The sequence below is a fragment of the Ictidomys tridecemlineatus genome, chromosome 1 (genome assembly GCF_052094955.1).
Source record: "Ictidomys tridecemlineatus isolate mIctTri1 chromosome 1, mIctTri1.hap1, whole genome shotgun sequence".
NCBI lineage: Eukaryota > Metazoa > Chordata > Mammalia > Rodentia > Sciuridae > Ictidomys > Ictidomys tridecemlineatus.
This window is the reverse complement of record NC_135477.1, coordinates 78,305,589-78,319,710: the sequence shown is the minus strand read 5'-3', so window position 1 is coordinate 78,319,710 and position 14,122 is coordinate 78,305,589. Positions and strand designations below refer to the sequence as shown.

Sequence of the window (14,122 nt, the reverse complement as noted above, 5' to 3'; positions counted from 1 at the left end):
TCTCTCTCTCTCTCTGTCTCTCTCTCTCTCTCTGTCTCTCTCTCTCCCTTTTGAGACCATGGCTGCTGAGCCACCCCTAGCCCCTGTGTGACACTAATGCTGAACTGAAGAGTTCTAATTCTGAACTTGTGTCTAGAAGCTAAGCTTTGTGTCACATTTTTATTTTTATTTTTTTGGTTTCAGGGATTGAACTCAGGGGCACTTCACCCCTGAGCCCCGTCCCCAGCCCTTTTTATATTTTATTTAGAGACAGCATCTCGCCAAGTTTCCGAGGCTGGCCTCCAACTCTCGATCCTCCTGCCTCAGCCTCCTGAGTTGCTGGGATTATACATGTATACAACTGGGTTTTACGTTTAAAAATTTTCTCTCTATTGTTTTTTTCTTCATATCTTCTTTTCTTTTCCCTTTTCATGTCCTATTTTTCAGGATCTCACTATGTTTCCCAGGCAATCCTGGAACTCCTGGGTTCAAACCATCCTCTTGCCTCAGTATGCTGAGTAACTATGGCTACAGATGTGTGCTACGGTGCCTGGATTACTTTTCCTTTTTTAAACATGTGCCACTGATTTTATTCAACTCATAAGTTAAACATATGAATCATATTCCAACAGCTCAGAAGGCTGAGGCAGCAGGATAGCAAATTGGAGGCCAGCCTCAGAAACTTAGCCAGACCCTGAGCAACTAAGTGAGACCTTGTCTCTAAATAAAATATAAAAGGGGCTGGGGATGATGCTCAAGGTTTGAGGGCCCCTGAATTCCATTCCTGGTACAAAAAGGAACCAAGAAAAATATGTGACCAGTAAGATATTACTACCTTTCAAATACCTGAATATTAATATTTTAAGAACTTAAATTTAAAAAACACCAATTTTCTGGGATGGGTCAGGGGCTCAGTGGTAGAGCACCCACCTAGCATGTGTGAGGCCCTGGGTTGCATCCTCAGCACCACATAAAAATGATTAAAAAAAATAAAGAAATTATGTCCATCTACAACTTAAAAAAAATTTAAAACCCCCATTTTTGTGAGACCAAAAACCTGATAAAACTGGCCTTCACACAGTTGCTTGTATTTCAATGGCTCAGTGGGAACTGAAATGCTTCAAAATTTGAAAAAGTAGAGGTCACCAGGCACATTTGATGGGAGTGACCCCTGGAGTGGTGTGGTGGGGGACATAGCAGGGCTTTTGGTGACAGCAGGTGAGGAGAAATTTCTAGATGCTGCCACAGAATAAAAGGGCAAGCTGTGGTCTCCCCTCAGACAGAAGCCTGCTTTTCCTACATCTTTGAGTTCCTGCAAAGCTGCAGAGAGAAGGAGAGAGGGTCATCTGTCCCCGTCTGTGCCACTTCCTTGATGTGATAAAGTCCCTATCAGGGACTTAGAAACATGAGCCAGCAGATGAAACCTGTGTCCTTTGTGCTGTCTTGGCCAGAGACAGTGCCCACAGCCTCTCTCTTGGCCAAAATCTTGGCCCATGGTCCACTGGGCCTTCCCCTGTCTACTTGTTACCACCAAGAAACTTCTAGACAAATATGAGTGGCTGAGAAATGGGGATGCCTTTTTTCCTCTCCTGGAGGAATTTCATATCACTGTCCCCTCACAGTGAGTATGGGCAGGCATTCCATTTGGAGGAATTTCCTCTTTGCAAAATAGAAATGGTTCTATTTAAAAAAAAAATCAAAGTAGGCTTAAAAGCCCAGAATTTTCCAAGCTAGAGTTTTCTGATACCTTCATGTTGTCTGGAAAATTTCTTTCTTTCTTTTTTTTTTTTTTTTTGTACCAGGGATTGAACCCAGGGGCTGTCGACCCCTGAGCACCATCCCCAGCCTTATTTTGCATTGATTTAGAGATAGAGTCTCCCTGAGTTGCTTAGGGCCTCAGTGTTGTGAAGGCTGGCCTCTAACCCATGATCCTCCAGCCTCAGCCTCTGCAGCTACTTGGACTCGAGGTGTGCACAGCTGCTTTGAGCTTTGTTTGGGAAGTTTGTTTTGGGGTTCAGGAGCTGTGAATTTGGTTCATCAAACACAGAATGTGGCTTCCCTGTTGGATGTTTTCCACAAGCCCCACTTATAGGCTCTCAGGTGGATTACAGGCATAGGAGAGCTGGCCCTTAGCTTCCAGTCTTAAGTGTCCTTGTCCTGGTTGGGTTTCTGGAGAAGAGAAGGCAAGGGATGGGGTGATAAGATAATGCCCCCCTTGAACCGAGGGAAGTGGCCTGAGTGTCTGATCATGTGGCTGTGTGTCTCTGCCTTTGGGATATTTCCATATCAGCTCACAGGGATCTTGATGGCCACCTGCCAGCAGAAGTCTTCTGTGGCCACCCATTTGTCAGGAGAGCAGTGACACTTTTTTTTTTTTTTATTTTTGAGGAGGGGCACCAGGGATTGAACCCAGGGATCCTAACCACGGAGCCACCTCCCAGCCCTGTTTTGAATTTATTTGGAGACAGGGTTTCCCTGAGTTGATCAGGGCCTCACTGAGTTGCTGAGGCTGGCCTACAGCTTACCATCCTCCTGCCTCGGCCTCCTGAGCTGGAATGACAAGCCTGTGTCACTGCTCCCAGAAGAGTTGCTCTCCACCCATGATGGTGTCACTGGGTTGTACTGTAAGGTGACTTGTCAGTTCTTGTGCTGTGGCAGTTTGAGGTAAGACGGTTATTGGTGAGGAGGAGATGTATGTGAAGAGAAGGATGGTCCCTCTCCTCACCATGTACCCACCGGCCATCCCTCCCAGGGCTGTGGATAAAGGAGGCCAAGGAGGTCTATGAGGGGAAGGTGATGGAGCTGAGGTCATGTGAGACCGAGAACCCCATGGGCGGCTATGGCAAGGCCATCAGCCACGTAATCATAGGGCTCAAGCAGCTCAAGAGGAGTCTGTCCTGAGCCCTGTCCTCAGCACTGTGGCACGGGCAGGTGGTGTGACCTCTGTGTCCCCCTTTCCTTGGCCTCTGCACTGTTGATGCCATATGGGACACTCAGGATAACACCGTGTAGTATAAAGGGACACCTCGTAAGGGCTAGGACATAGGTACCTTCATGAGGTAGATCTTTCTTTTTTCATTGTTTCTGTGAGCTGTGTGGTTAAGTCAAGAAATTGCTAATGCCATCTCATCCCCAAAATGACAACCATTGGCCAGCCAGGCACAGTGGAGCATGCCTGTCATCCCAACCCCTCAGGAGGCTGAGGCAGGAGGATCACAAGGTGGAGACCAGCCTCATCAACTTAGTCAAGGCCCTGAGCAGCTCAGTGAGAGCCTGTCTCTAAATAAAATACTAAAGGGGGCTGGGGATGTGGCTCAGGTGTAAGTCACCCCTGGGTTCAAATCCCCAAACTGCCCCCTCACCTCCCCAAAAAGTCAAAGTGGACATAATTTTGTTTTCTTTTTTCTTTCTTTTTTATAATGTTTTTACTCATCCACTGTGTTATGATTGACTCACACTAGCTCTGTACCTGTCCCCTACTGCAGGGCCAGGTCTCCTGCTGTGGGCTTGGAGAGGTATTTTACCTGTGGCTCATCACAGCTGTGTGCCCATGTGTGCAGATGCCAAGAATCTCATTTCCCCTGTTTTCCAGATCAAGTCTTCAGGCTCAGAAAGAGGCTCCACAGTCATGCTGTGTCCAGTGGTGGCTGAGGGCCAGGGTGACTGCAAGTCCTCTGGTTCTGGGTAACACCTGCGCGTCCTCTGAGCTCTCTGGGGCTCAGTTTCTCATCTCTAGATGACTCTCCATCCACCATAGAATCTCTCCATCTTTCCCCCTTTTATAACTTAGTGATTCTTTGATTCTCTGAGGTGGTTTTTCGGTCACTGCTTTATGGAGATCATGAAAATGTCACTTCTTCCAAGGGCTATTTTTCTGTTTCCTAATGGGGCCTTCATCTCAGGAGCTTGGCTCCACAACCTGTCTTTATCTCTTTAATCCCTCATCACATCCTGTCCATCCTGGATAAATGAGGTTCTGAGAAGGTGGCCCCTTCTCAAGAATAACACCTTGAGAAAGTTCTTCTGGAAAATCAACCGGATAAAAGTGCCTGAGATGGAAAAGAGAAAAATTGTCCTCTTCCCTGTAGGAGAGAAGACACAGAAACACAGTGGAAATTTGAGCCATCCATCACTCTGCTTCAACCAGCTTCTCAAAGAAATGAGCCTAACAGAGAAGAGGAAAATTGTCTTCCAAAACAAAGGTGGTACCCACCTCTGATCCCAGCAACTTGGGAGGCTGAGGCAGGAGGATCGCAAGTTCAAAGCCAGCCTCAGCCAAAGCGAGGCCCTAAGCAACTCAGGGAGACCCCCTGACTCTAAATAAAATGCCAAACAGGGCTGGGGATGGGGCTTGGTGGTCGAGGACCCCTGAGCCCAATCCCTGGTACCCCCAGCCTCCCCAAAACCCATGTCCTTCTGGGCAGTTTTTCCACATGGATGAGATACTGGGACAGAAGAACCTCAGGTGTGTTGTGTGGAGTTGTGAAGTGTCTGAGTTTGAAGGAGGCTTATGAATTTTTTGCCTAGGGACTCCCCAATCCTGCTCCTGTTCGCACAGTGCCCCAACGAGGCCAAAGAGGCCAGGTCCTGGTGAGTTTCTGGCAGCTTTGTTGGGGTGCAGTTGTGAACATGATCCACCCATTTTAAGTTTGTGTAGTGCACAGGATTTTGATGCATGACATTGTTTACACTCCCCATCTTAATTCTAGAATATTGTCATGACCTTCCAAGGGACCTCGTTTCCATGAATGGCCACCTGATGTCTCTCCCCTTGGCCTTTGGTCACCACATACTGACTTTGTTTCTGGATTGGCCTTTTGGGGGCCACCTTCTTCTGAGGGAGCCCTGAAGTGGGTGTTAGTCTGTGTCGTGTCTCCCACACCCCCCTTTGACTCTGGACTCTGTCTGGGAAAGAGCTCAGGTGTGTTTCCACAGGGTGGTCCTCTGTAGCAGCTGCTCTGGAAGCTCAGCCTTAGGACCTGTCTGCCACCCTGGTCCTGCAGAGGCTGCTGTCCTTGTCCAGTGCACACCCCTGGGGAAGAGCAAGGCCCCGTAGAGCACCATCACCCTGAGATGTGTGTGCACAGCCCCGGGGGCCAGAGGGTGCTAGGATTTGCTTTTTTGTTGTCCTGGGGCTCATACCCAGGGCCCTGGTCATAGTGAACTAGCACTCTGCCACTGAGCTGTGCCCCAGCCCCAGGGCATAGCTATGTGGTCTAGACTGGCCTCCACCTTGGTGAGCCTCCTTCCTCAGCCTCCTGACCCAGACAGTTTGGGGGGATTCCAACTTATGTTTTCCCTTCTGAGCTGCACTCCTCTGTGGGTACTTCTGGGTGCTATCACATACAGAAGACTGAGGCCTATAGAGCCAGGATCATGGGCCACATCAAATGCAGCCTCAGGTGGCTAAGCAGGAAGCTCTGGTGTCTGTAACCCAAGGACTGGAGCTATAGTGGTGATATTGGAAGGTGCCATGGGGTATGGCCAAGGACATATATCCCCTCTAAGGGCACCTGGGTCCCTGTGAGAATGTTCCTTCCACTTTGCAACCCCTGAAGGCAAGGCAAAGAAGAGTAATGGTGACTTTCTCTTGTCCCCTGCAGGCAGACATGGTCACCCTCAGGTTCACCTCCTTGTGTGCTAAGCCCCCAGTCCAGGCTCTTGTGCCCTGCCACATACCCTCATACCCACCCACTCCTAGGGTCACTGGCTACATCAAGTGTCTGTCTGTCTCTCTGTTTCTCTCTTGTGTTTAGTCCTGTGAACTGAACCCATAGTGCTTAAGCAGGGAGCCAGAAGCCTGCCCTTTTTATTTTGATTTGTATTGTTTTGAGAGAGAGTCTCCCATTGGTAAGTCGCTGAGGCTGGCCTCCAATTTGGTGATCCTCCTGCCTCAGCCTCTGAGTCCCTAGGATGACAGGTGTGCACTGCTGTGCCTGGCCTCCCAGGTCTCTTCCGGAAAGGTGCCTTCCCTCGGGGTCAGGAGGAACTGGAACATGCATCAGGGTTGTCTGAGTCCCCCTTTGTCTGGTTTGGTTTGGTTTGAGCTGAACTCCAGCATTTTTTAAAGTCTGCAGAAGGAGTGAGTGGAGGCCAGTGACGTCATCTACATGGAGGTCAACATTGGGGCTGTGAAGGTATGCTCCCCGGGGACAGTGTTACATATGAGGGTCTGCCAGGGGGACAACTGGGTAACTAGGGCGTCACTTTGCTCATTGGTGGTGGGTGGGGGAAGTTCAGCAGCTGTCCCTTTACCTAAGTCACCTTGGCTTTTCTCTGTCTTCCTCTCCTCATGACTTAAGCAGGCAGAGTGTGCAAGACGGAAACCCTGTCGTTGACAGGGACCAGACAGCCTTTGTCCCTTCCCGCTGCACCAGGCAGCATCTTCCATTTCCTTTATCTCCCTGGTGTCCTTCCCTGAGTCCTAAACCTGGGGACTGCACCAGGTGGCTCGTCCTCTATCTGCTGCTGCGTCCCTTGGTGGCTGCACCTCCCTGGTACATGGATGAGCCTAAGGCCTAGTGTCACCCATAAATCACCATCTAGAAAAGCCCGGGACCCCAGCTCCAGTGAGTCCCCTGGATGCTCCTTTATCAGGAGTGAAATGAAAGGGAAGAGAATCTTCCAGAAAGTCTCAGGTGTGGCCCAGGCGGGTCTGGGAGCCAAAGCGGTGCCCCCGGCTGCAGGGCACAGGCGGAGGTTGCCATTGGGGGCCCTCGGTGGGCAGCGGAGACCTTGCTGTCACCAAGCTCTGTGTGGTCCCGGTGCCTCCATGGCTCTGCTGGCAAAGGCAGAGGCCACGGAGTTCGCCCTGGAGGCCGATGAGGACATGCCCTGCCCAAGGGCGACATGTACAAGAAGAAGGAGGTCATCCAGAATGGGATATTGCATGACCTGAATTTGGCCAACACCAAGTCCCAGGGACAGGCTCTGCTGGCCAGCGCATGCCCAAGGCCCTGGGAACCAGTTGTCAGGGCCGTGCTCTCCTCCTGGAAGCCCTCTGAGAGGCTCAGCAATGAGCACGACATGAGCTTTGGCCCCTTTGTCCCAATGTCCAGATGCTGTCACAGCTGATCTCTGGGCATTGTCTGCCCCTGGCTGCCTGCCAGCCTGCTGGGGCTGCTCTCCACCCCGGGCTGGGGGTTCCTGGCGGGAGCCTTCACAGGCTTCAGACAGCCTCACGGAGGCTCTGGCCTCTATAGAGCAAGAGCTCCAAATCCTCCAGCTCCCAGCTGGCGCTGCTCTGGGCCCCACTGGACAGAGAGTCAGGTTTGCTCTTCTTCCTGAAGGGGGCCTCCTCCTCCCCACCAGGAATGGGCTTTCTGCTGGGAATCTGGTTTTGCTTTTAGTCCCTTGGAGCTTTTCCCAGGAGAGGCCAGAGACTCTTGAGATTAGAGTTTCTTCCTTCTTGGCCTGCGTTTTTTTGTTTTGTTTTGTACTGAAGCTTAAACACCAGGGGTGCTTACACATGAAACCCCATCCACAGCCCTTTTTATATTTTATTTAGAGACAGGGTCTTGCTGAGTTGCTCAGGACCTGACTAAGTTTCTTAGGCTGGCCTCCAAATTGCAGTCCTCCTATCTCAGCCTCCCAAATTGCCAGGATTTTTAAAGACATGTTCCACTGCGCACGACTCTGCTTGATTCTTGCAGGTCAGGGAAAACCTCAAGGGGATCCCTCTGAGATCAGAAGCCCCTCATCCTTCCCAGGGGAGTGTGTTGGGCCTGTCCACCTCAGGCCTCCAAGTTGAGTGACATCAGGGACCCACAGGAGGAAGGAGGATGAGCTTTGGTAGCTGCCTTAGAAAGTCCTCTCTGCTACAGGGGGACAAGATGTTCTGTCCATCATGGGCCAGTTGATGACGCCAAAGAAGACAGAGATCACAGGTAGGACATGTAGCAAAGCCAAAGCCTAGAGCCAAGTTGAAGCCCTCCTCTGACAAGCTCCCGGCTCTGAGCGCCTCCCACTGTGTGGCTTTGGGCCTTCACTCCCTTTAGAAGCTGTGGCCACACTGTGTGCTCTGGCCCAACTGAGGTCAGCATCTGCTTCTCTTGAGGTCCCAGAAAGGTGCCAACTTTGATACCAGGCAGTGGGTCTCCCTTGCTCCTTTATGGACTTATTTATTTATTTATTGGTGCAGGTGATTTAACTCGGGGGCCCTCGACCACTGAGCCCCATCCCAGCACTTTTATTTATTTTTTTATTTAGAGACAGGGCCTGGCTGAGTTTCTTAGGCCCTTGCTAGGTTGCTGAGGCTGGCCTCCAACTTGTGATCCTCCTGCCTCAGCCTCTCTGGCTGCTGGGATGACAGGCATGTGCCATCGCGCCTGGCTCTTCCCTAATTTTACGTCCTTCTCCGGACCATTACCACTTTACTCCCTGAAAATGTAAGTTCAACATGAATCCACTGTTGCCTTGAGGTGTTGCAGCAGCCTAAGCTCCTCCATGAGTGACCAAGAGCAGATCTGTCTCTGAATTGGTTTCGACAGCCCCGCATCATGGCTCTAAGCCAGGACAGGCCTCAGATACCGGTTCTTTGGGAACAGCTCCATCCTGATGACAGGGGGCACTTGTTTGGAAGGTGAGGGCTAGGACCTGAGGCAGGTCTGCTGTTCTGTAAGGGCTGATGTTTCTGGGGCCGAGGCTGGGCCTGCTCTGACCCTCCTTGCTCAGGTTTCCTGGGGAGAGGATTCTAACTGCACTTGATGGAAAGCTCATTAACCTCAGCATTGTCATGCACGGCCCCCAAAAGAGCTCCTTGACTGAGTGCAGCAGAGGAGAATTCACATTTGAAAACACATCTCCCTGGAGCTCCCAAATGAGGTGTCTTGGTATCAGGGTCAGGGCTTGATGCGGCAGCTCCTGGTCATTGTGCCCCACACAGCTCCACAAAAGGCGTTTTGTGGCATTTGGGGGCGATCATGCCTATTTTATTTTTTTTTTAGATGAGGGTACAGGGATTCAACTCACGGCCTCTTGACCCTGAGTTCCATCCCCAGCCCTATTCTGTATTTTATTCAGAGACAGGGTCTCAACTGAGTTGCTCAGGGCCTTACTAATTTGCTGAGGCTGGCCTCTAATTTGTGATCCTCCTGCCTCAACCTCCCAGGCTGCTGGGGTTATATGTGTGTGCCACCACAACTGGCATGATTCTTGTTTTCAAATGATGACACCAAACCTGGAATGGGTCCAGTACCCAGCCTTGGGTCAGAGAGACAGTAGGAGAACCAGGCTTCAGGGTTGAGTCTGGAGGGAACTGACTTGTGGAGAAGAGAGCAGGTGACATTTCCCCCACTGGCTGGGACCCTATCCAAGGCGAGATCAACAAGGTGGTGAACAAGTACATAGACCAGGGCGTGGATGAGAGGGTCCCCAGCATGCTGTTTGTTAACGAGGTGCACATGCTGGACATCGAGGGCTTCACCTCCCTGCACAGAGCTCTGGAATCTTCCATCACCCCCATTGTGATTTTTGCCTCCAATTGAGGCCACTGTGTTTTCAGGTAGGTGCTGCCAGCTGTCCCTGCTGCCCGGGTCTGTCCCCTCCCATGATGTCAGAAGTCAGGATGGGACGAAAGGAGTGCATGTTGCCCCTGGGAGGAGACAGCAGGAGGACTGAAGGCCGCAGCTGCCGTGTCCCTGATGAGCAGGGTCTCCGCGGGCCTCTCAGGCTCGACATTCCTGTGGGGAGCAAAGGCCTGAGGAGGTGGGGCCGCTCTGGTCATCTGAGTGTCAATTCCCTCACACTGGCTCCCAGAGGCCAGCAGAGCCCGTTTCATCTTCAATGAGGACACTGAATGCATTGCACCTTGTCCTTTGGCATAGGTGGGAACACAGGTTTGTCTTTGAATTGGTTCTTCTTAGCTCCCCATGACAGCAGCATGCATCCTGCCATGTCACCTACACCTACATTCCTGTGACTGGCCCTGCTGTGGGGTGTCCCTGGTTGTGTTTCTATGTGAACATGGGAAAGTGATGTCCATTCATTCCCCTATCTCTCCCAGTCCCTCCCCTCCCTTCCGTTTGTCTCATCCAATGAAATTCTATTCTCTTCTCCCCTATGGTGAGTCAGCATCTGCATGTCAGAGAGGACACTCAGCCTTTGGTTTTTGGAATTGGCTTACTTAAGCAGCACAGTCCTCTCCCCATCCATTGACCTTCAAATGCCATCATTTCATTCTTCTTTATGGCTGAGTAATATTCCACTGTGTATAGGGACCACAGTTTCTTTATCCATCCATGTGCTGAGGGGCACCTAAGCAGGTTCTGTAGCTTGGCTACAGTGAGTTGAGCTGCTCTAAACACTGAGGAGAATGCAGGTCTCTCCAGGAACAAAACCAGTAAGGACAGTAAGACCTTCCTGGAGACACAGCGGGGCCTCTGGCCCATTCCTGGCCTCAGCCTGCCTTTGAGTATAGCAGCTCTAGGCCATGGGGACAGGGGGTCTGGTACAGAATGGCTTGGACACACCTTTAGCACAGTGGCTCTGCTATCTGCACCACAGCAGGGGGACATTCCTCCCTGGGCCCCTGCGCTGGAGGCCTCCCTGCCCCCCCTCAGGCCCAGTGGCTGCAGTGGGCAGATCATGCCCTCAGGGTTTTCTGTCTTCCTGGTTCAACAGGAGTTGATCCTAGGCCTTCTCAGCGCAGGTGCCAGGAGGGCCTCTTCCACCCCAGCAGCCGAGGGCCATGGGAATGAGTCCCCAAGAATGCATGCTTGGGTAGGAATTAGAAAAGAACCCTGTGGTCCAAGTGTCTAAGGATGGCTAGAGCCAGAAGTAACCCCCCCCCTCATTTTCCCAGACTGCCTTCTGAGTGACAGATAGCGGGAAATTCAGTGCCTCCTGGTGGAGAAATCCTGTCTCAGGAGCTAGGAGACCATAGCACCAGGCCACCCATGGGTCCTTGCCACTGCCTGCTCCCTTGCCCTTGGAATCTGAGCGAATGACTCAGGCTCATGGGCAGCATTGTGTGGTCCCCCCAAGTCCCCTGAAGTGACTGAACAAAATCAGCGCGAAAGTGCCTCCCGCAGCCTGGGGGAGCAGCTGGTGTCAACCTGGCCAGCAGCTGGGGGAGCTCAGGGCACCCTGTGTGGCATTGGGGGCCAAGAGCCCTGCAGCCACCACCTGATACCGGGTCCCCTTACTGGATCCCCTTACTGGGTCCCCTATCTGGGTCCCGCCTGGCTGGCCGAGGGCTCCACATGGATACATGGCACCCCCTCCTGGGAAGCCCTGCTCACAGCCCCTCCAGGGTCTGTGGCCTGGCCAGCAGGTGTCTTCAGAGGGTGCTGCTCTGTCCACCCTGAGCCTCAGAGAAAGCTCCACGGGAAGGTGGCTCTGACCCGAGAACCTGCCTGTGGGGATCGAGGCACGTGGTCTCCAGAACAGGACTCTGGTGCCTAGTCCCAGGGCCATGGTTGAGCAGCACTGAGGGAAGTGGCCCCACCCTCCCCGCAAGCCTAGGAGCAGGGGCTCTGACCTGGTGTCCAGGGAGCGTGCATCCCAAAGGCAGGCTGGGCTGTGACCAAGGCTGGACCAGGCCAGGAGCCAGGGCTCTGGGCAAAAAGGGGTTGGGGCGGGGGCTGAGGAGTATCTGGGACATGGGCACACTGTGGGCGACTCCTGACCTGCTGCCCACAGGCTACTCCCCAGGGTACCTTGAGCTCCCTGCCCCACAGACCCACGCCTGACCCTGGGGCTCATGAGGGACAGGGGGGAGAACGGACAGTGTTGGCTGAGGGCTTCTTCTCCTGGCTTTCCACGTGGGCCCTTGGGGGCAGTGGGGCGTCTTGATGTGCATAGAGCCCGTGGGGCTGTCTTGACTTGGGGACCTTCCCAGGCCAGAGCAAGCAAGTGTCAACTCCAGCAGCACCTGGTTTCAAGGCCCACCCCCCACCCAATGCATTTAGAGGCAGAGTCTCACTGAACTGCGTAATTAGCACCTCGCTTTAGCTGAGGCTGGCCTCCAGCTATGATCCTCCTGCCTCAGCATCCCAGGCTGCTGAGATGACAGGTGTGGGCCTCTGTAGCATCTAGTCTTTTTAAAAATCTTAGGTGAAGAGTATGGACGGCGGCCTTGACCTCCTCATTTCCTTCTGTGTGGGGCTAAGGAGGGATCCCAGTGCCTCCTGTGCCAGGCCATAGGCGTCAGGCTGTAGGCAGTGGTGTGGCCTGGTCCCAGTGGGAGTCTGTGGCCTGGTCCCAGGTGGGGCTTTGAAGAACAGCCCTCTGGAGATGCAGCTCCTACACCCTGGAAAACCCTAGTAGTGCTTAGTGTGTCCACCAAACCGAAAAAAATGCCACCACAGTCGGTTTTAGAATGCTGCCACCCCGCCCCGACAGCCGTCCACAGCCCCTCTGCTGCTATGGCCCATCCATCACCCCGACCTCAGGCAGCAGGAGGCTGCTTTCTGTCCCTTAGCCTTCTGTGGCTGTGTGAGTGGTGTGATTGACAGGCTTCACCCCTGTCCTCCAGGCCCTTGAATCCTCTGTAGCTGAGGAGCGTCCACTGTGTGGGGCCTTCACCAGCTCATGGATTTGTGCACTCATCAGCCCGAGCCCATTGGGGGGAGTGATGCTACTGCAGATGTGTGGGGACTGCATTTATTTCTTTTGGATCTGTGTGGAGGGGTGGAGCTTCTGTGTTACATGGCACCTCTGACCTTCCAAGGAACTGCCAGTAGGATGGCTTTATTGCCACACTCCTACCAGGAATTTCTGGGGGTCTTGGTTTTTCCATGTGCCCCTTGACATCTGTTAATGTCCACCGTAGATGTCCTGGTGGGTGTGTGGTGGCCTCTTACTTGATTTGCATTTGCCAAGGACCAGCGAGACTGCATTTTTTTGTGTTTTACTGACTATTTGTATATCTTTGTAGAAATATCTGTTTGTATCCTTGGCCCTTTTTTATTATATTATATTTTTATTATTGAATTGTAAAAGCTCTTTATATATTGTGGATACTAGAGACCTTTTCCATGTGTGTGATTCGTGAGTATTTTTTATTCTTTGAGTAGTCTTTTCAGTGTTTGAACAGGGCCTTTGACATGAACGAGTTTTGAATTTTGATTTAAAGCTCCATTTGATTGTGCTGGAGGTGTATATGGCTCAGTGGTAGAGTGCTTGCCCAGTGTGCCCAAGGCCCTGGGTTCCAAATCCAGCAACACATACACATACAAAGAACAAAGAATTGCAGTTCATCTGCTTTTTCTTTTGTGTTTTTGGACTCATATTTAAGATATCATTGTCCAGCCAGGAGCAGTGGAACACACCTGTAATTTCAGAGGCTGAGGAGGCTGCGACAGGAGGATCACGAGTTGGAGGCCAGCCTCAGCAAGGACCTAAGCAACCCAGCAAGATCCTGTCTGTAAACAAAAATTAAAAAGGGCTGCATCTGGGGCTCCGTGGTGGAGCCTCCCAGCACCAAACAAAATCAACAAAATAGGGGTTCTCTGGGGCCACCTGAGGGTCAGTTTATTACCTGTCCCTGGCTCTGCTTTCCTTGGTCACCCCCTAGCTCCCTGTGGCTGTCAGTGCCCCCTTCCCAGTGTCCAGTGTTTTGTCTCAGACAAGGGTAGGTGACGGGACTCCTCTTGGCCTTCACAGGGGCACTGAGGACATCCCCTCTCCCCATGGGATCCCCCTGGACCTGCTGGACCACAGGATGAGCCTCTGCACCATGCTCTGCTCCCTCACAGGAGATGAAGCAGGTGCGCACCTGCTGCCATCCCCTCCGGCCTTCACTTCTGGCCCCTCACCACCCTGGGCAGCTCCTGTTACCCAGAGGTTCTGTCCCCTCATCTGTAGGGTGGGTTGGTTATGGGGACATTATCCAGTGTCCCCGAGCCTCTGTTCCCCTGGGTCTTGCCTGTTCTCAGCTTTAACCCCCTTTGATTAAGTTTGAGGGACAGAATAAAAAAGAGGGACCTGACAACAAACAGGGACTGAACCAGGGCCTTCGACTCGGAGCCCGTCCTTGTCGCGACCCCCCTTGCCCGCAAGGAAGACGCGACTCAGGAATCTTCTTTCAGCAGTTTATTCAGGCCCTTGATATTCTTCTAATAATTCTTCTACTCTCCGGAATAATAATCGGATGCCCCTCCCAGCCTTAATAAAGCACCTCGAACCCCAATGCGAAGCTGCC

The 14,122-nt window shown here is 52.3% G+C and overlaps 1 long non-coding RNA gene across 1 annotated transcript in view; it reads right to left on the bottom strand.

Moving 5' to 3' along the window:
- LOC110599023 (uncharacterized) overlaps positions 1-14,122 on the bottom strand; it is a 105,603-nt gene that overhangs the window by 18,088 nt on the left and 73,393 nt on the right. Inside the window, exon 5 of the long non-coding RNA XR_013436488.1 lies at positions 1-14,122. This exon is cut by the window's left edge and continues 18,088 nt beyond it; it is cut by the window's right edge and continues 26,967 nt beyond it. This is a non-coding gene — a long non-coding RNA (uncharacterized LOC110599023).